Source organism: Varroa destructor, unplaced genomic scaffold (genome assembly GCF_002443255.2).
Source record: "Varroa destructor unplaced genomic scaffold, Vdes_3.0 BEIS01000004.1, whole genome shotgun sequence".
Lineage (NCBI taxonomy): Eukaryota > Metazoa > Arthropoda > Arachnida > Mesostigmata > Varroidae > Varroa > Varroa destructor.
In genome coordinates this window covers 25,125,775-25,146,130 of record NW_019211457.1, presented here as the reverse complement: position 1 = coordinate 25,146,130, position 20,356 = coordinate 25,125,775, and the positions used below count along the sequence as shown (strand labels likewise).

At 42.2% G+C, this 20,356-nt stretch overlaps 2 long non-coding RNA genes across 3 annotated transcripts; one reads left to right on the top strand and one right to left on the bottom strand.

Annotated features, from left to right (window-relative positions):
* Positions 1-2,590: 2,590 nt before the first annotated feature.
* Positions 2,591-13,952, bottom strand: LOC111249360 (uncharacterized). The gene is made up of 4 exons (XR_015326833.1): positions 13,693-13,952; positions 13,211-13,289; positions 8,540-8,688; positions 2,591-7,827 (listed from the first exon to the last, which is right to left on the bottom strand). It is a non-coding gene; the product is annotated as an uncharacterized LOC111249360 (long non-coding RNA).
* LOC111249359 (uncharacterized) lies at positions 9,233-11,517 on the top strand. Of its 2 annotated transcripts, none has more exons than XR_015326445.1 (4): positions 9,233-9,365; positions 9,986-10,134; positions 10,259-10,557; positions 10,869-11,517. It is a non-coding gene; the product is annotated as an uncharacterized LOC111249359 (long non-coding RNA). The 2 variants fall into 2 exon arrangements; XR_002672881.2 differs by having other exon boundaries at positions 9,294-9,365; positions 9,977-10,134.
* Positions 13,953-20,356: the final 6,404 nt, after the last annotated feature.

The window sequence follows — 20,356 nt, the reverse complement described above, 5'->3', positions numbered from 1 at the left end:
AACAGCTCAATAATTAGTTGACTTTGGTAGGATAACAGCGGTTGGCAAAGCGGAGAGAAGTCGTCTTCTTTCCAATGTTCTATCGCTCCATATCTGGCAATAGCAGAGAAAGACCATGAGCAATTCAAAAATCAAAGATGTCACTTATCATGGGGGACCTACCTGTGTATTTACGAGTGAAGAAAGCTTGTTAATATAATGTTATTGAGTTTAAATACGGTCATATTTGAGAAATAAAATTGCTTTATACAATCAGCATATTTTTTACCGTGTTTTCTTTTTCTAGATACATTTGGACTCATTCAGACTACTAAACTTTTTTTTTTTTAAATTAGTACCTAAGGTACACAGTATACGAACTTATCTTGTGCCTAAACCACTAAAATATGTTAATATCATATGTGCTTGTAATTTCGAGTTAATCGGAAAATATAGGCAAGAAAACTGTAGATTCAGTAGGACGATGGCAGTAAGACTTACCCAAAGGCGCCCGCAAGTGGTCACTATAAATCATGAAAGCTATAGTGTTTCCCAGATCCGCTGATAGGGTGCCATTTATCAAAAACATCCATGCGCACGTATGTGTTTAATGGATGAAAACTGTAGTCAAGCTTATTTCCAAGGTTTGAAAGTCCGCTTGAAGATACTTTACTAGATGTGCATAAACGAATATGTCCGCTGTTGTTTTCGCCATGTCGCTGCTAACTATGAAATCGCTTGCTCTATTATTTTTTAATAAACCTTGTCCAATACGCTCAGTCAATAGCTAACTTCAATCCGTCATCTATTTTTTTTATGCGCTTGTCTTTTATTCAGTACCGTTTGTGCCAAAGTATGGTGCAAAGCAAGTCGTTTGTGGACTTTTGCTGTAGGGTGCCCTTTTTAGCGTTTCCACCAGTAGCCGTAGCTGAGGCATCAGTAAGGCAAAGATAACGGTGAGTACTAGCTACTTTTGTTACCAGTTGTAGGCATATTCCACTATCGATGGGGTCCTTGGTCGCTTCCCGCTGAGTACGAGTTGCGAGCAGGCAACTTCTGCTTTCCATCTTCCTAACTAACCTCGAGGGATCGCTGGCATTCTGGTATGCCCCTCCTTGAACGCTATTCACTGGACTAATGCTTTTGCTGTTGTTGCCGTTGTTTCGAAGCGGCTTTGGCAAGAGCTCGAGGGGATTGGCCGGCTGAACTCTGTTGTTACCTAGGGAGCAGGAACACAGCAATCTCGAGGCAAATCCTCGCCCTGTACCAAAAACCCCACCTCCCCAACAGTTGCTCCGTTTCCTGTTTCCTGGACACAAACGAGGGGTCATGGGCTTTGTGAGGCTGCTGCCTTCGCTTGCGAGTTCAAAATCTCCCTTCAGAACGTCGCTATACGCTTGGCGAGCAAGCATTGGAGTTTTGACCCGTCGCGTGTACAACTCAGGGACGTGCTGCTTTGTTCTCCAACTGATCGTAGCCGGCCATTGTCCCGGACTCCCCGTCGCCAATCATCCGACCGCCTCTCAAATGCCATATCGCATCCCAGCCTACGTAGAACACAGCAAAGACACTGGTGATCAACTGGGTAGTCGTGTAGCTGGTTGCAACAGCTGCTCTAAGATGAGGCAACTTTGGGAAGAAGAGAAAAATACAGGTTCAACTACAACTCAGCTAGTTCCAAAGAGGGGTACGGAGTTGTTATGGAATCGACTGAGAGATTGGTTGGGCTACACAGACAGGTCAAGATTATCCTTTCTCTTTATTTAACGCCCCCTCCATCTAGCTCAGTTTAGCTTTTCCGCCTGGTTCGATTCAATGTGCACTAGCGTAACCTCCTCGGATCAAACCACCCTCACGACAGAGTGGGCCGGTTGTATCGCAAAGCCCGTTGTTGTTTGGTCGTGGCATTTATCATATATTGGTTGATAACTGAAGATAAGAAGGCGATACGATGTCAAGGGTGTACTTTGATGCTGGCTATCTTTAAGGTACAGACACCCTGAAGATAACCATTCTTGTCATAATACACGTCGTCCTTAGCGATAACGAAAGACCGACTTGGGAAAGCTTCCGAGCCTGTCTGAAATTTTTCACTGAAGATGCGCCAGTCAACAGTAGGATATGTCAGTAGACACGACCTGAATTTCTCTAAGAAGTTATGAAGAGCGTCCGAATATGTCGACCTGTGTGTATGTAAGATTTTTAGCTCTTACAAAATTTCGAGACACGAGAAGCGCTGTAAATGTAAGAAGACGTCATGCATATACGCACTTATAGAAGACTCTTGCTGTTTTCCAGATGAAAAGTGGATGCTCGTAACTGTTACGCGACAGTACGTAACATGAAGGCATATATATGCGTTCATAAAAAGTCATTCTAAAATCGCTGGCACCGTGCATAGACTACATCGGAAATCATTCATTCATTCATTCATTATAAAAGAAAGATTTCATAAAAGAAAGATTTAGTATCGTTGATGAAATATACGCTTTCCTTTACTCGAAATTTTTCGAAGTTTGCATCTTCTTCACGCTGCCATCGTATTAGTTTTTTGTGTCTATAAAGAAAAATATGAAAGCGCATGTCACGAGGAAACGCTCGCTGAATTATCGAGACCTATCTTCAACAATTTGCAGCAGTTACAGTTTTTCCAGATGTGTTTCTGCATACAGCGTTGCGGAAAATTATGAGGCGAGAGCAATTGTTATTTAGAAGACTAAGTATTTTTCAGGACCGCGGCTTTTTGCTTAATTAGCAGTAGCCTTTTAACTTCGCTTCGTTATCTTTGCAGTGAATCGTATGTATATCATGATGGTACAGCCCATCAACCTTTCCACAATGGGGTTCTATTTTATTTCGTTATAAGGGCCGTCAAGGGTTTTTTTTCTCATATACTTAATTATAAACTTAGTAATAATCAGCTCAGCTTTAGAGCTGAGCTAGACATTCATTGTCAAACATTCACCATCGTAGGGTTTATGAGAGTTAAGAACAAGCATGAATTATCGAGGTATGAATGCAAGACTCGTCCATCTTCACGACTCAAAGGCCACTAAATTTAATCGTACAATCATACTATCTGAGCTATACTAGTGAACTTTTCCTAGCTGTTCCTTTAGTGCAAGTTTATGGGACAGCAGATCAACCTCGTGAAGCTTCAGTTTTGTAGAACCTACACAGGCTAATGATGTTGAGAAATTGGCCATGTGACTTTTGTAAGACAAACCCATTGGATTGAAACCCATTGGACACACATCACAGACTAGATATCCGAATCTGGTTGACGCAGTAAAAAAGGTATCGGAAAGATTTAAACCCGCAGGTCATTCAGGCAAGCATTTGAAGGGAACAAAGATTACATCCAAACGAATTCTTTGTGGATGCTTGCGGTCAGTTTACTGCAATGAACACCGGTGCCCCACCAAGCAGATGTGTATTGGCGTATCCACATGATTTCTTTCCTGAAGTTTTTAGTTGAGGTTCGATACGAAGTGTGCGGGTGACTGTCTGACGTGGAATCAGTTGAACGCTAGTCCAGAACTTGTTCCATGTAATGGAAGTACGATGATGGTTAGCCATTAGAATAACACAAAAAAGCCGAGTCCTATTCATTGCTTTATGCAGAAAAATGAATCTATTCACGTAATCCACGAATGCAAATTATTGCTACCATTGTGCCTCGCTAGGATTATAATACGGTCGTGATCGTGGTCGCACCAGTCTCGTTGATTTATGATTTTGCCCTAGCAGATGCAAAATTCTGCCCAGGGGTTGATCTTCTATAGACGTGTTATCCGTTCCCCCCAGTTGGCTGTCTTTTTCCCAGCGTATTTAGTACACAAAATCGGCAAACTGTCGAAAATTTTTTTATACAGTTGTGGTTCCTCATTAAAAAACGGACTGTGTGAAGTCTTACGAACGACACCGGCTCAATTATCATAGCACAGTTACTGGGCTGTTTTTAATATCATTTTTTACATTAATCAGCAAAAATTTTTGAGTATAGTACTAATGGCCAATATATATATAGCAGTGAGTAGACTGACCTGACTTGTCAATAAGACCCAACACTGTTTCCGCCGATCCGGGAGAGTTTACTAAAATATGTGATATTGATGCATCTGAATTTTTTTTCCACGTTATGTTTTAGCGATGGAAGATATGTCTTTTTAGTTTATGGCGTATATAAACTATGAGTATGTAGTAATGATAATGTTAAATCTGCGTGTTTAGAACTAATTTCCTTGACTTCTATTCGCCAATATGGGTTTATCGAAACTCAACACGGGATAGCAGCTAACATCTGTTGGCAAAACAAATGTATGGGTTTGGAACTATTATTTAGAATCCGTTCGCCTTTATGACAGAGAGACGATGTAGGCTAGTCGATTGGTGAGATTATATCATAAGGTTCAGTATTACCAACCGTATCTCATGAGAAGTGTACTTGTTCAGGCCGTGTACGGAACACCGCCGGAGGCCGTACTCCAAACAGAAAAATCATGTTCTCAATCAATCTGGTATATGACGTACGTCTGCATTTAGTTCGCCAAAAGCCATCAAATATTTGCACGCACTGGGCACAACAGGCAAACCTTTAGCTCCATTACGATGTATCTATTCACACTCTAGTCTGTATCTATTTATATACTTTGGGCTAGCTAAACATATAAACGGAGTAAATATATTGACGATATGGGATATATCTTTCTTCATCGCTCCAATTTACACCACTATCAGCCTGCCTCTGACAGATCTTATAGCTATAAAACTTACTAATTAATCTTTTGTTCATAGAACGGCAATCCCAGTTCTAGTAGATGATTAATCGATAGTTTTGCCAATTTCCAGAGGCGGTTGCATCCATTCTGAAGATGTTTGAATGCGCTCTAGCGTCTTTCCCTTTCAAATGAACCCTTTTCACGGGTTCGTTTTAGACAAATCCAAATGGCCTTCCATAATCCCAATACAAAAAACAAGCGAGAAGAGCGGCACACTTTCCGTAGATTGATGAAACTACGTCAATTGTTGCCATCTACTATTTCAGTTAATTTTTCGTATATCGTCTTTTGTGTGTTAAGATATTTTGTGGGATAATAATAATAATATAGAGTGGTGTACAATAGTAGTTTAATAGATGGCGCTAGAAAGCGCCCGAAACTGTGCTTCCAAGTAATCTCTAAAACGAAATAGATAATTCCGTAATGCACATATGTACTGTTGAGGATAACTTTTTTTTTGCGGTATGCTGCTCTTGACAGCTGTGAATTGTTCTCAAGAAGCTTAAATTACCATACTTAGTAGTCAGCCGTTAACTCTGAGTTACTGGTTATTTTTACAGCGACGTTTTCTTTAATCGACAACCCAATACCATCTGTAAAGCCTCTGCGCCCCTTTCGTTCTGCTTTTATATTCTTATATGTAAAACATAATAAGCGTCGTTCCCGTGAACAATAGTGCAAAGCCCTGTAAAGCAGCGTTCGATCGTGTCACTATAATATGTATCGTAGAGCTAACGTACAGGGTGCTTCGTTTATACAAACTACACCGATACCTATCTAGGTAGGGCAGGTCGTTGCTCGAGGCAAACCGAATCAATAATCATAATAGACTGAGGAGCTCAGTAACTTTGGACAACGTTGGCGAAAGCGCCTGTTTATAGAGAAACGAGAGATCCATTCAAATGCGCCGAACGATAAAACGGCAACTAGTTAAAGTCTCTCCGTAGCGCCATGAGTTATAAAAGCATCAGACGTTTCATTACCCCATATACTAACCCTCAAAAGCACGCCGCATCTTACTTCTACGAGCATACGCTGGATGTAACAGGTCGAACGCTAATCCAATATCCTATTCGTGTCATTGCTGTCAGCAAGGGCCAAAGTCGACTACGCCGCCACCTACGCCGCCGCCGACGAAATATAGTTCCACGTTGCATATAATAACGGCTTTTATCAGTAGCCACCATATATCGTTTGGCTATATTTTCCCTATTGGCTTCCTCGCGATGGTTCATCAATGCATATTGCGACCGTGTACATAGACAAACAGTACAGCTTAAATTGGCGACCACATAGAGACATGTCGTCTTATAACAACAAAATTTCGACCACAAGTAGATATTGTGGCGTTTGCTCGTTAATTGCAGAGCAAATATCAAGTAGAGATTATGAGATTCAGTAGACGGTTCGAGTTTTGCGTCCGGGACAGGCGACTGCGGCTGACTTCGAAGGCGACACCAGGTTTAGGCTTCAATATTCACACTGTCCTATGTTTAAGAGAAACAAGGCAAACAGACTGCCTTCGCAGCATCGTGGGAACAGATATTATAGTGGCTAAACTTCAAACGAAATTATAGTGAGTTTTGAGTAAACGTCTGGTATTGCCGTCGGGCCCCACTTAGCGTAACGTAGGACATGCCTAGGTCCGTTTTAAATTTAGACTTAGATCAACTCTAAGTTTAGTAGGCCACTGCGCCTCGATCATGGAAAATGAAGTATGTCAAGCGTTTTCGATTAGCAGAAAGTGATTTTCTACTGTGCGTTAGACACTTTTTTTTTCTTTCAATTATAGCATAACATATAACAGAGAACCAGAAACCGATTGGATTGGAAGTGACGATACATTTTCTAATTGTCAAATTAGAAAAAAGGACGTCTTGAGCCATATATGAAGCGCTGATGATTAATTCCAAGGTAGCAAAAGGACAGAAATAAAGATTTAGATCCGTATAGTTTGTTGTCACGATTATAGGCATCAACCATACACACACACAGAATTCGCTCTTTCTTTGTCGGTACTTGTAGCGGCCACGAAAAACTACGCCTCTTTAGTTCACCCTTCAGGTGCTCACCAGGTTAACGATAATAACGAAAATTGTTTATTAGTTAATTTGTTTATCGTGCCGTCTACCCCCTGCATTCGTATCCTCTACAAGCAATGTTATCAGAACAGTTGGTTAAACCTTGAGTGATCTTGACGGCTTGTTATCTTTAGGGATTCGTTGTGCCGAGAAATACAAAATATGAAAAAGTCTTTTCTACGTACGTTTATATGTCTGACAAAATGGATAGCAACAGTATGATACGTCGTCTCACAGTTACTTTGCGATTTGAAATAGCACTACGTAACGTTTTCTCCTCCTGTGTTTTTTTTTTTTTGTTACACGGTGCACTATAACCTGCACAAAGGGGTATTTGTCAGAGGAAAACTTCGTAACCAGTTTCAAAAAGCCAGCTCCCTGTGTGCCACTAGCCGAAATATCCGGGTGTCTATATAAGTTTACGTCATTGTTTATTCGTACCCCATCTATGTGTAACAACGACCGTAAACGAAACAGCGACACACTCTTTTGATAAGACGCTTCGTACGTTTGTTCTTGCAATTTCTTTCTCGCGTTTGATCCTAGCTAGCAAGTATCTTATCTAAGGGTGCTAAAGTTAATATTTCACCAGCTGTACTGCAGAACGATTGTTGGCGGTTTCCGCCATTGCCGAAGTCGATCCCTCTATTATGGATACGCAAAACTTCTCCGAACGTGTGGGTGAATTTAGAGTACTACGTGACGGATACAAGAATAACCTAATGTATATGTTGGCCCTTGATGCCGCGCAGCCTGTCTCTGCGTCCGAAGTCCAATGCGTGCATGTTCAAACGAGTTAGGACGCGAGAGGGTGATAGTAAGTGATAATGAGATGCGAAGCATTTTCACAATGCCAGATGTAAGCGTTTGCCGGCTGATGCAGTTTGACACTGTGGCCTTAGCAGTGCGCAAGTATCGCAGGTGGATAAATGCTCTAGCTAAAGTTTCTAGCTAGGTATTTCCCGCGGGGAACTGCGATTAATTATCTGAAATAACACAAAGAAATATGACTATGAAATCTAGCTACTTATACAGAAGACCAAGGTGGTGCAATGCAAAGCAATGGAGCCGTGCTCATTTAATTGCAAGGCACGAGTAAACACCGTAAGCTTGATAGCACATCACTATGTATGTCTAATATATGCAACCAGTACCAAATTCTGAGTACCTAAACCCAAATGTCAAGCAAGATAATTTCGAAGAAGGCTTCGAAAAAAATAGATATCGTCTGTCAATATAGCTGTTACAACCGTCTAACTTACATCGTGTCAACATGCATGCCGAATATCTAGCCTAGCATAGGCAGTAGCACCCTAAATGGTTACCAGCACCAATTGTCGTCCAGCGACTCTAGAAATCAGTGATTGTATGCCTCATCCATCAAAAAAAGTACCACAGAATTCCCGTGGTACAATTAGCTATGGATAAGCGCGGAGTCAACAAGAGATAGCTAGAAATTTTCTAGGCGTAACGAATGGTCAGAGATGTTTCCCGCTCACTGGCATATTTTATGGATACATTTATATGTTCGGCATTTAACATCGTTAGATCTGTCCTTCAATGAACATTTGATTAGTAGTATAACTACTAATGCAAGACACGTAGAGGTATGTTTAGCTACCAACAATATATGTTAGTTCAAATATCAAATTGTTTTATTACATACTTATGCTGCCCTAATGTCGTTAGCAGACTTACCGGTACTTGAACAACAGACTAGGTTGACTTTTATTTTCATGCTTAGTCCTTCTCGTTCGTGTGTCAAGCACAGACTTAGCTATATGGCCACATAAGGCTCGCTGATATACGGGGCAAGTATCAAAATTCTGAGTGGATCGATGCGCTCACTGGAAATAGAAGTAACCGGAAAACGTTTCGTTATAGGAACGCGGCGGTCACATAAAAGTTTCGACCTTCAAAATCAGCCAACGTACTTACTAAGCTCCGTTGAAAACAATCGTTGAGTGAATCACACATTGTCGGGACTGTCAGAGAGGCCTAAATGCACCGTAACCAGCAAAAACAAAGTGGCGCTTCTCCTGTACGATGCCAACCTGAAGCTTTACATTTTTCTGTCGTAGTTTTAACCTCTTAGTATGTCCCACACCGGAATGCCGCTTAGTTGTCATAACCAGCGATTTTTTTGGTATCGCTGTTTTAAAAAATGTTAATTAGTTGTATAAACATGTGATTTTTTATACGATCTTGAGTATTTGGCCTTAGAAATCTATTGTTCTCTGCTAAATTTGTTATCCTATTTTAATCTACTACAGCGATAGCAGATCAGTGAGTTGACAAGTGAGAAAAAAAAAATAGTAATGATATAAGCATTTCATGACCATTTTTTTTGGAAAAATTCGCTTTCAAAAAGTATCCGTAGATAGTTGGGTACTCTGCTATACGACTGTTTGCTATTTAGATAGTTGCTCATAATACTCGTACAGATTATTTGGCAACTTTCAAGGTAAGCCCAGAAGGAACAACGAAGATAGGGAACAGCCCCTCTGAAGAAGGCGGATTTGGGGTACGTTAGTGTTATGGACGTCCCTTTTTTCATTCAGATTTGCAGTGACTCTGTTCTTACAGATATCAAAACTAAGATTTACGTTTTCTTATTTTTTCATATACAAGCTACGCTAGAGTTCTGTTCAGGGTCAATCTTCGCGTCTTCTGCCAGTTGTTATGAGAATCATGACTAGCCAGAAACTGAATTTGTATACTCGGTTCTCTAAAGTTTGAGTTGAAAATATGATAAGCAGGGTTGATTCATGTTCCTTCTAATGGTACTTGTTAGGCCAGATCGTACAATTTTGTTCCGTCCCATCAGAGTTCAAATTTGCTTAATTCCGAGCGCGACAGTAATTGCAAAACCCTTGTCTTCTGTAAAATTTATACCGCTTCTATTTGGATCGTCTGAACTCGGTGCCCTACAATGAAATGCAATTTCTCCCCGTACATGAAATACGGGTCTATTTGTGAGCTGGGTGATTTCCTCCCACTTCTTCCTTTTCACATACGTGCAGAATCATGTTTATAAGCCTCTTCATTCAAAGCGATTTGTTCAATGTTCATAACATCGGAGGAGGCACAAACCTATAAAGCTCATATAGTACATCTTCCTACATTTTCCTTAAGCCCCGCTAGGCAGCAAATCGGAGACATTGTTTCTCTTCTGAATCGTAAAGATGCGTACGAAGGGAAGGTCACAACCACCAGAAGGGAAAAACGACTTCAGCTATGCAATGGAACGATGTAAAACAGCGGGACACCACGGGATCAAGGAGCAATTGGAGGTACGGAACACAACAGTCAGCCCGGACGTACACAGAATTTTTCTGACTGAGAAATGTGATAACCAATCTTTTTTGAGAAAAATCGACTATAACCCCCTTTATTTATTGAATTCTATAAGTGTAGCAGGGATTGGTGGAAACTGGGACGGTGGCTAGGGCGTTCGATAATGCTGGGTTGATGTCTATTTAATAGAAGCCACATCGGCACCCTGCAGTGAGGTACGGAATACAATTGAGGACGGATCGGATCGATGGACATGAGAACAGACTCAATTATTCGAAAGTTCAAAATTCATCTGCAAATTTATATAGCTTGTAATATTGCAACGGAGGGCACGCGCGTTGCTGATAGTAGCATTGTGTATGGGAGTTACAGTCCACGTCTTCTAATTCCCCAGAAAATCGTGTGCTTTTGACCAAACAGTAAGTTTAAGACCTGTGTGGCTTATCTAATTGACTGCGTAGAAGTGAAAGGATAATACTACAACATAAATGTATCTTGCCTTGTTAGTCTATCATAATCGTAGCAGTGGGCGAACGATACCGGGAGCAAGTATAAATGAATATCTAGCGTGTAAAAATTGTTCGTTATAAATAAGAGGTACTTAAGATATGTAATCTTACTTCAGACGAAAGAGGATTGACCGGACGCGGGAAAAAAATTAACTAACTAATCATTTCCTTCGTGCTGATTTATTTAACGTCGGATTTGAAATACGTAATGATCGAACTAGGTTTACGCCAGACCATTTAGCGGCTTTGTGCTAAGCGACATCTTACCATCCGGCGGTATTCAACAAGCACAATCCGAATGACATCTGTTTTGGGATCGAGCTACACTGGACGAACCTAATTCATTTGTCACGGAGCACCCGGCATAAACTGGACGCTGTTTTTTACGTGAACCGTCCACACTTGTCTGTACCTAATCACCGCGCGTTCAATCCGATTCCCGTGCATCTATACTCCACGTCGCCTCCACCCCGATATCAGTCTACGTGCTACTGGAGCGCCATTTAATACTGGAGTCTCTGTCATCATTAAGTTAATGTATCATTTCGTTTTATATTAGATTTTCGCGGCGCTCGTCTACTTTCTAGCGAAATCACCCCCAAGAAGCACGCGGCTCGCCTGATTGCTAGCAAAAATGGAAGATATGCAGTTTCATGCAAAAAAAAAGATGAACAATAGTTGATGGGGTTTCTCTAGCACAGGCGTATCAAGTAACAAAAGCAGGCTACAACAGTTACTACTTAAACGACACGTTCATCTTTGATGACTCGGTAAGCACGGACCCAACCGAAATTGAAGGGAATACCGGCTCTAACGACTGGTTGCGTTCTAAAAATGGTACCATAAACTCGTCTGGCCGCTGCTGCAACCTCAGAGGCAGCTTTCAACTAGACTTGCTTTGGTGGTCGATAAACTCTTCGATGGACCAAGTAAGGAACGAAATTGTCAGAAGAAAGGAGCAACGCTGAGAGCGCGGGGAAGGAGAGTAACAAGTAGTAGGTCAGGATGGATGAACGGAAATAGTTGCGCAGGTTGCAGATCCAACAGCTGTTGTGTTCCATTTGTTCTTCGACGATCAATCGATTTTGTGACCCAACGAATGGATGAAGAACTGCAATTAATGATACACAATTGGCTTCGAAGTCTGATGAGCCGACCCGCCTATCCTACGAAATGGCTCCGCATTGACATCGCGCCTACGTTCATTTACTAGCCGCATTTCGCGCCCACCTATTAGTTAGACCCATTAATACTAATTACCGCATGATCATATTGAGAGGGTAATAACTGAATGGCGTCGACGGCAGTGGTTAGGACAGATGAGTATGCGCAAAAGTGATAGCCAAAAGGAAAGTAAACGCCAATTGTCAAGTTACAATTGTCAAGTATAGTCTAGTACATACCTACTCACAAAAACGAGCATGCTGGTATATTTAGCAGAGCTTCCTTAAGCCTTTTCTAAAAAGACATGGTGTCTTTATGCCGGTATAAAACCGGGTCGTCAGTGTAGGCACAAACTACCAGGTGACAGTGTCTCCTGCGATAGCTTTTTGGTAAAATAAAATATATGTTGATGGAGGATTTAATAAAAATATACGGTTAATCTATGTAAGTGAATCCGTTCGGAAAATTTGCTATTGCTTAATCACAATACTACCAAGCTTGTTTAAACCAATTAAACAAAACAAATAAAGCCGACCGAAGTTTATATATTTACTAGGAGATGTTTCTTGAGACTAACTAACTTCAGTCTTAGCATGCCATGTCTACATGTAGCTTTGATAACAAAAACGTATCGATCATTCATAGCTCATAGGCGACCTAGAACATATTGGACTTGTATGAACTATTAACTAGATAGGGGTTGACAATAATTCATGTACATAAATACAAAGATGGTCAGCTCGTGTTCAGTGCAGTGTTCAGAAAGTGGGCCTCGAAGGCCACGCCAAAAAGGGTGCGCTTTTTGCGTTTGTCCAAAACGATTGCCTACAGCATAGATCGATCGTTGATGCATATTGATTAACATGTACGATTTCTATATTAAGCCGATTCGTGTCCACGAAGATCTCGTTGAATCGATTCTCTCACCTTGATTAGAAACAGCCATTCCTTCTTTGCACTATTTTCTGTTTTGTGACAGTCATCTTACCTCAGCAAACGCCCTACAAACAATATTGACGCCGAAGAAAATAGGATACGGCAGATATTGTTGTGTTGAAGATCCTATTGGCTATGTATATTGTTGATTCACCGATATGAAGATATATAAATGATTTTGGTAGACCAACAACAAGAACCGCAATATTAGACGTCACTCTCGATACGTTTTACAGCTACAAATGTCCGCCATTTGAAGCGACCTGAAGTAGGTGGCCAGCATTGATTATGAAAATCAATGATTTGTTACCGCACTCTTTAGAAACGAATGAAAATGAATTGTTACCTGGTACGCATGAGCAAACATAACATGCATAAACGTTTTAATTCAATTTATAGTTAATGAACGACAGGCCGAAATAGGGTTTGCTAGAGACAAACCTCGAAATAGCATGAGGCATACCGATAATGTCCTGATTCGAATACGGATTCGAGGCTTGTCCAAATCCGATATGTTCGCATCTCGTGGCAAACGGATAATACTGAAAAGATACAAAAGCCTTGTATAGACATCCGTTTTAAAGGTTGGTAATTGACAATTGGGTAGCTATATGGTTCTTATAAAGCATTGATTTTGACCTTTGTAAAAACTGATTTTGAATAAAACGCGTCCCGATCGTCCCTTTGTCTTAAATTATTCAGAGCCAGTCGAGGGACGGCGCTCTATATCTGACCGCTCAGCCAACTAGAGCTCGATGAATCGATAAATCATTTAAATAGCAACGTTTGATCTCTTAGATATCCTTGTCAGTTGCGCTATGCTTATGGGCAAGCGCGATAGACCTTACTTGCACGGCGATCTCGCGTCGCCTTTTCTAGGTATCAGGGAATAGCAGCCATAACTAACTGGGTAAATAGTTCAATGAACCTAACGACAAAGCAGACCTGAAGTAACAGCTTGCGTTTTTAGACCTAGGCCGTGTTGTTGCAGTAAACACTGCCAGTACGATTGCATTCTTCGTGCGTTACGCGTTCTCTGTTAAGGAACCAATTTGTAGCACTTCGTTTGAAAGCTCTCCTAGAGCAACAAAATACACGTTGACTCAGTAAATGAAATTGTTTTACTATCGTACCGTATTGGCAAATGGGAACACTAACAACAAAAAATATATATTCTAAAAGCTCTTCCGTGCCACTGCGTAAATTTAAAACGTATTTATCTTCTATTAGGGATAGGCATTACATCGAGCGAGCCTTAGCTGGATTTTGTCTTATTTATAAAATGGCGTGGCAGTGCCACGCTTCACCAGCCATTTCCCGTCGCTGAAATTCGAACCAATGATGTGCACGGCTTGATGGTTACTCTAACAGCGCACCGCCCATCCAGGCCCAGCCAGTTTTTATTACATCGTACGTACCGTGCCGGGGAAAGATTCAGCCTCCTTTTTTCATGTTACTGATCTATATTAGATTACAAGGGAGAAGTGGGAAATATTGGCATATCTCCTGGGTAAAAACCACCGTAGTACAATATATAGATGATGAGAACTAATCAAGCCACGTAGACATGGCAGAAAAAGTAAATTCGTTTTGAAGTGAAATATGTGTTGAGCAATTTCTCAAAAGCGTTGAAGAATACAACGTTGATATCATCAACATAACACAATAAATACGATCACAATATAATAAATCCGCTTCGTAGCAGTTAATTAAACAGCACACGATTTTTCTGCAGCACAAAGACGAGCCCACGGAAAATCATTAAAATAATTAACGTTAAGCATAATTCATAGACGTGATGGCCAAAGCTGGGAGTTCTAGGAATCCCAAAACTGGGTAATTGCTAAGAACAGCTAAGTAGTTATTCGACTTGTTAGTTCTCGAGATTTATTCAGCTTTGTATCTTGTTTTTTACGCGTCGCGGTAATTAAATCTAGGTAAATTTGATGAGCAAATTTCTCAAATTAGGGTTCTTGCCCAAAACTTAGAATGGGCGGTGGTAGCTTGATCTGAAACCCTTCATCACAAGCGCCTTTGGAAATTGCTGTAGTTCACAATTTGGTAGTGACGATGGCGAACGACTGAACGCTGATACAGGGTTAGCTTCGGCTAAGACTCAGCTACTCGTTCCATACAACGCTGCTTCTACAGAGACGCACTACCTACTACCTTTGGTGTTTTATCGTAATCCAATAACAAGGTTAAAGCATACGATTGCCTATATATATGTACTCCACATGTTAAACAAGACTATCACGCTTTTTGCTCCAGCTAGATAGGAACTGAACGCATCGCCATTTGCTGCTGATAGTTAGTCATATTATACGTAGCGGCGATTCATTTCGATCTAGAGGAGATAAAGATCGAATCCGCAATTCGGTGTTAGTTGATTGGCAGGTACGAGCCTCGTGCGCTCGCTGATACATGAATTTTTATTACTATTCTCATGTACCCTGTATATCTTTTGTATGCAGCGGCGTGTTTTCTTTGTGTTTCCTCAGAGTTAGTGGTACTCAAAGGGGAATCCCAGCAGCAATACCGGTGGCAGTCAAGCGATGCCAATGCCTGTGCTTTCGAAGCGCAAGTCCAAACCTCGATGAAAAGCAAAGGATCAGAGTAGGAAAAACATCGTTCATGTTTATAGTCTCTGCTATGGCATATCTTCTCTACCAGGGTGCCAGATGCGGTAGGCTGGGCGGCAGTCAGCGCACTGGAAGACTGCATCCCGTTTTCTCTCCCTCTCTCTGTTCTTCTATTTACCCCCTATCCTGTTCGCCCTGATAGACAAACCCTTTCACGTTATTACATCATCATTATCTCCACTATAAACTTATTATTTGCACAACAGTCGTATCCTACATATTTTTAGGCTTTACGTTTTACTTTACCCAGCACCGGTTAGGGTAGCAAAGGCCGTGGTTCCGGCCGGTGAAAAGCCGGGTGGGTGATTGGCTGACGCCATCCAAACCTTCGAGACCTGAAACGCTCTGAGCTGCCTCAGCATTAATGATAAAGACAAACAGAAGCAGCTGTAGCAGCCTATTCCCCATTCCGCCTTAGGGGTCTTCTGTTTTACAGCTAGGTTGTATATTCGAACACTGTCTTTTACGTGATTGCTCGGTCGTTTGGGGAAGTCTCTTGGCTAGCCGACGTTAGTGGCAGCACCGAGTAACTTCTGGAATGCTTTCACTCGGTACGTACTCCCTGCAGGAAGCACTTTCTAGAGCTCCTATCACACTACGTACGATTCTTGTGAGTGTATGTTCGTGTGGTACGCAGCACCTATCGTGCTGTCCTATGTTCTGCTGCAAGGTCTTCCGCTATCGGCTGGGCAATAGCATGGCTTTGGTTGGAAACTGTCAGCGCAGTGAGTGGGAAACTCAGCCAACTAAACAGGCTGGCAGTAACATAAGCTCGAGTAGGCCACGGTGAACGCCCGGGGGCATCGGGATTCGACAAGCAAACAAAAAAGATTGGAAAGGATCTGGCGCTGCTGGCGGTCGGGGCCTGTTGTCCACAAGAATCTGTAGAATCAAGGGACCTGACAGCGACAAGAAGCTTCGATGGGTTCCGATGAGCGTGCCTTTTTTGCGTGCCTTCTTTCTATGAACAGTGCCTCCTGCTTTGACGAGTGAACAGTGGCAATGGAAGGAACTTTCTAAAAATATGGCGGACATTAATTAACTATATATGTAACTGCAATGGGTCAGCAACTGGCAGTGTTACAACGAATGTTCGCGATAACCCGAAATCTTCTTGCTTGGCGAGTTTTCGCGTTTTTAAACTGGATTCGGTTAAATTTGATTACGCTGTTTTTCCTGCCGTCATGGAAGAACTCATTCAGCAACCAATTTTATTACCTGTGGATAGGGACTTTTCATTAGCTATACAGTAAAATCTTCTTACTAAAGTAGCATAGCTTTTTCCTTCACTAAACTCACACTTGGAACCGAAAAACAATAGAATATTATTGTTGGCTAATCGTACTCACCCCAATTATTTCAAGTTATTTGAGGGCTTAACTTTTAAGTGCAATAGTCAACAGCGTCTCTAGAAAAACAGAACTAAGTTAAACGCCAACTTGAAATTTGCTATCGTTCTAGTCTCAATTGTTGTTTATCTATTATTTAGACGTTTATCTAGTATGTCAAAGCCATATTGTACGAGAGAGATTTATGTTTAGCTCTGTCGCAATAGTTAAAGTTAGAGTATTGTACGGTGACTGGGACCTTGACCGGCGGCTGAAGTTCCTATGTGTATGCATTGCATTATAACGTCGTGGCTGCTAGAAAGCAAAGAATACTCTTCGTTGACGCCATGTCGACAGACTCACATGTATCAGCTATTTCGCTATCAAATACTTACTAAGTAACAGCTACGGCATTTGTCCAGTGCGTCAATAGTAGTCGCCATTTGCTTAACCTGGTGTATTCATAGCTCATGGAATACGCATGGGCCGCAATGTTAAAATCCTATGCGCCATCAGACAGGTAGGCAATCGAGAATATCCGCTGTCTAACCTTCAAGCTCACTTTTAATTGAAGCTTTACTGATATCATCAAGACAGCTTTGCACGTTCAATTTGTAAATTTATTCGATTTGGCCGTAAATGTTAGGTGACAATGTGGCGCGCCATGTTGTTTTTACTGTTCTTTCCTATGCTGCTTGCCAATATCATGCCTTTTCAAAAGCGAACATTTTCCGTCTGTGCTTCTTCTGAGTCTGTGAATACCCACAGTTGACCGTGAGTTTCTAAGGGGTTCTTGATTTGCGGCATACCCTCGCCATGTCTTTAGCGGAAGCCCAGTCAAAGCGAGGGCATGCTAGTTGTCGCGGCACACACGGGAAATCAGTATGTGTCGATCAACAATTGTTCGAAGAGATTAGGACGGAAAAACAGGTCACCACGTGGTCGGGCGTGATCCCACGGACAGACCAACAGACATGCAATGCCATGGTTTAATTAGGAATAATGCATCAGAACAGCGTGCAGTGTCTTCGTGCTAATGCGATCCATTGAAGGCCTGGCCAGTGTTGCCTAGAAAGCGCAGTTATAAACAGTCAGAACTCTCGCAAAGGCTTTCAGGTTACCGGACGAAGAAAGAGCACATGGTTACGTTGACCCCTGGGGCCGCGTTTTTGCAGTACTGTTGATATGGCCTCTCTGTACACATACAGTTAAAAGACGCCGATGGTCATACGGAGGAGACTGACTTAATGATTCTCGCGCAACATCTAGCCGATATGTTGAATCTGAAGAAATATATTTGTGGACCACTACCGATTCGAACGAATACTCCTTTAATTGCTGTACGTACACATTTTACATATTGCCATGAGTTCTAATTCGAAACTATTTTAGCGGATAAACATTGAACTCTTAAGTAAATAAATTACTCGTTGTGTTTGGCATTCTCCAGATTAGGTAATTGAGCCAATCGGTTTCGCTTCTGTTTTCTTGCCGATACACTTTCGGTGCAACTGTTATTTTTTTCGTATTCGAAAGTTTCCAACGGCATTTGTGCCGGATCTCCTTGGCCTGGTCACATCTGCCTTAATTCCCCCTCCTCAATCGCTCCTCTTCGAATATTGGTGTTGTAATTAGAGTGCTGTGGCCAGTGCGCCCTGAAGGGGCATAGCTTGAGTTCTAATTTAAACTTAATAGCATTTCTAGAGGGTGGTAAGGTGAGTGACTGTGGTACGTCCCGTTAGATGCGCATATAGAAGTTGGAAGTAAAACGCGGAATATACGGGGCAGGGGACACTTCAATGAGAGTTTAGTTCGGCCCTTTGTGAGGTTCAGGGGTCGAGAAAAACAGTGAGCATAACGGAGGAGCAGAAACGTTAGTACGGGTGGCGGCAGCAGTTGGTTGTAGCAAGCATATAAATAGCTTAAAGATTAACGGGATTAAGAACGGAGGAGGGAGTGCAGCGTAGTTCCTGTGCACATTACCTTCTAAACTCGTTCCTTCGGCAGTTTACGCTGCCATTATGTTCGTGCTATGGCTCTCCAGCTTGTGTTTTTTTGTTGCCAGCTTTCGCCCTTTTCGCTCTGCTCTGTTTACAGTCATGCTTTGAGCCTAGGTGACAGGAACAACCTCGCCTACCCGGTAGCCTAAATATGTTTATCAAGTTACGGCAACCGCTGCAGCAGCTTCCACCCTATTTCGACCCTAGATGCTCACGCGTGTAGATCAGCAACTGAGAGGGACCGTGTTAAGCTTGGTTACTCACATCGAAAAATATTAAAGAGCGTCAGAAGACCTCCCACTACAGAGGACTGAAAGTGGCATTCTATTATATGTGGTATGACCGAGCAAGTGGCGACTTGACGCATGCACAACAAAATTTCAACAAGGGAATAGCAACAATAACTCAAGTAAAAGAAACCATGTAACAGCAGCAGTAACATGGACACTATGGAATTACACGTAGATTTCCCGTTTATTGTTTGTTTTGTCATCTACTATTTATTATTATTAACCCCTTTCAACTTTTTAGGGCTCCCTAACTTGGCAGTATTACAAAAACTCCGTAATCTAAAATCGCTTCTTTTGACATCGTAGCGGCAAGGCCTCATTTACCCTATCGTTTGACAGTGAACCTTCAGTCATCCCTTCCATTCGCAAGCCGTGCCTTGAATTCTCGCGACTGCGCTACCGATTCGTACTTTGCTCATTGCAACTGGTACTTGTGTACAGCTTACTCCTCTGCCTTGCTCTCTGCGCAGTCTCTCAACTTTTATCCATCTCAATAACATCTCAACTCTATCCATATCTTAGCAGATAGTTATGTTGACGCGTCATCAATTTTGTTTTACTCAGCAACCATGGGTCAATTTGTACTCGAACTTATAGAGGACATTAGACGGTGTGGAAGGTTAGTTGAGTTCTTGTTGAAGTTAGTCCACTTGGAGGTTGTTCATCTGCTGAACTAGCGCTCTGATCGTCTACATTGCTCTGCTTTTACCACCAATAAATAACCCGTAGGCAGCCCTTCATGACCGCGAGTTTGATCGCCTACCGCGTCAACAAGGGGAGTTAGGAATAAAGTGCGGTTTGAAGCCGTCATCAAAGAATCAAGCCTGTTCTTAGCACATACAAACCAAGCGCAGCGTTCCGCTAGTGAGACTGGTGAGGCAGATTGATAAGCCGACGATGCAGAATGCAAATAGACAGGAACGACGACGAAGAAGACGAATGATGAAGACATCTGGATACTCTGCCGACTATTACGCCCCTCGTCTCTGTTTGCCACCAAAGGCAGCAGTGATGGTAGTAGCGGAGGCGACCGTTGAATTGGAGCGACCAAAGCGATTTGTAGCTAAGTGAGTGCCGTACCTCATTTGCCCGCTTTTCCCGACCGGGGGCTGAGCAGACCTCACTCTTCAGAAGCCCATGGCTGTAAGTTTCGTCCGAGCTCATTTACCCTCTTCCAACTCGCTAGCTGGATCGACCAATAAACGGCCCGAAGCGGTGGAGGCCGGTGCTTCCGCTACCATCAACGGCGACAAGGGCCGCCTTGATGCCTGGCTTCTATGAAAGTTCGTTTAGCGGTGTAATGGGGCATCCTGAATTCTCTCCAACGTTCCAATTTCGGGCAAATCGCG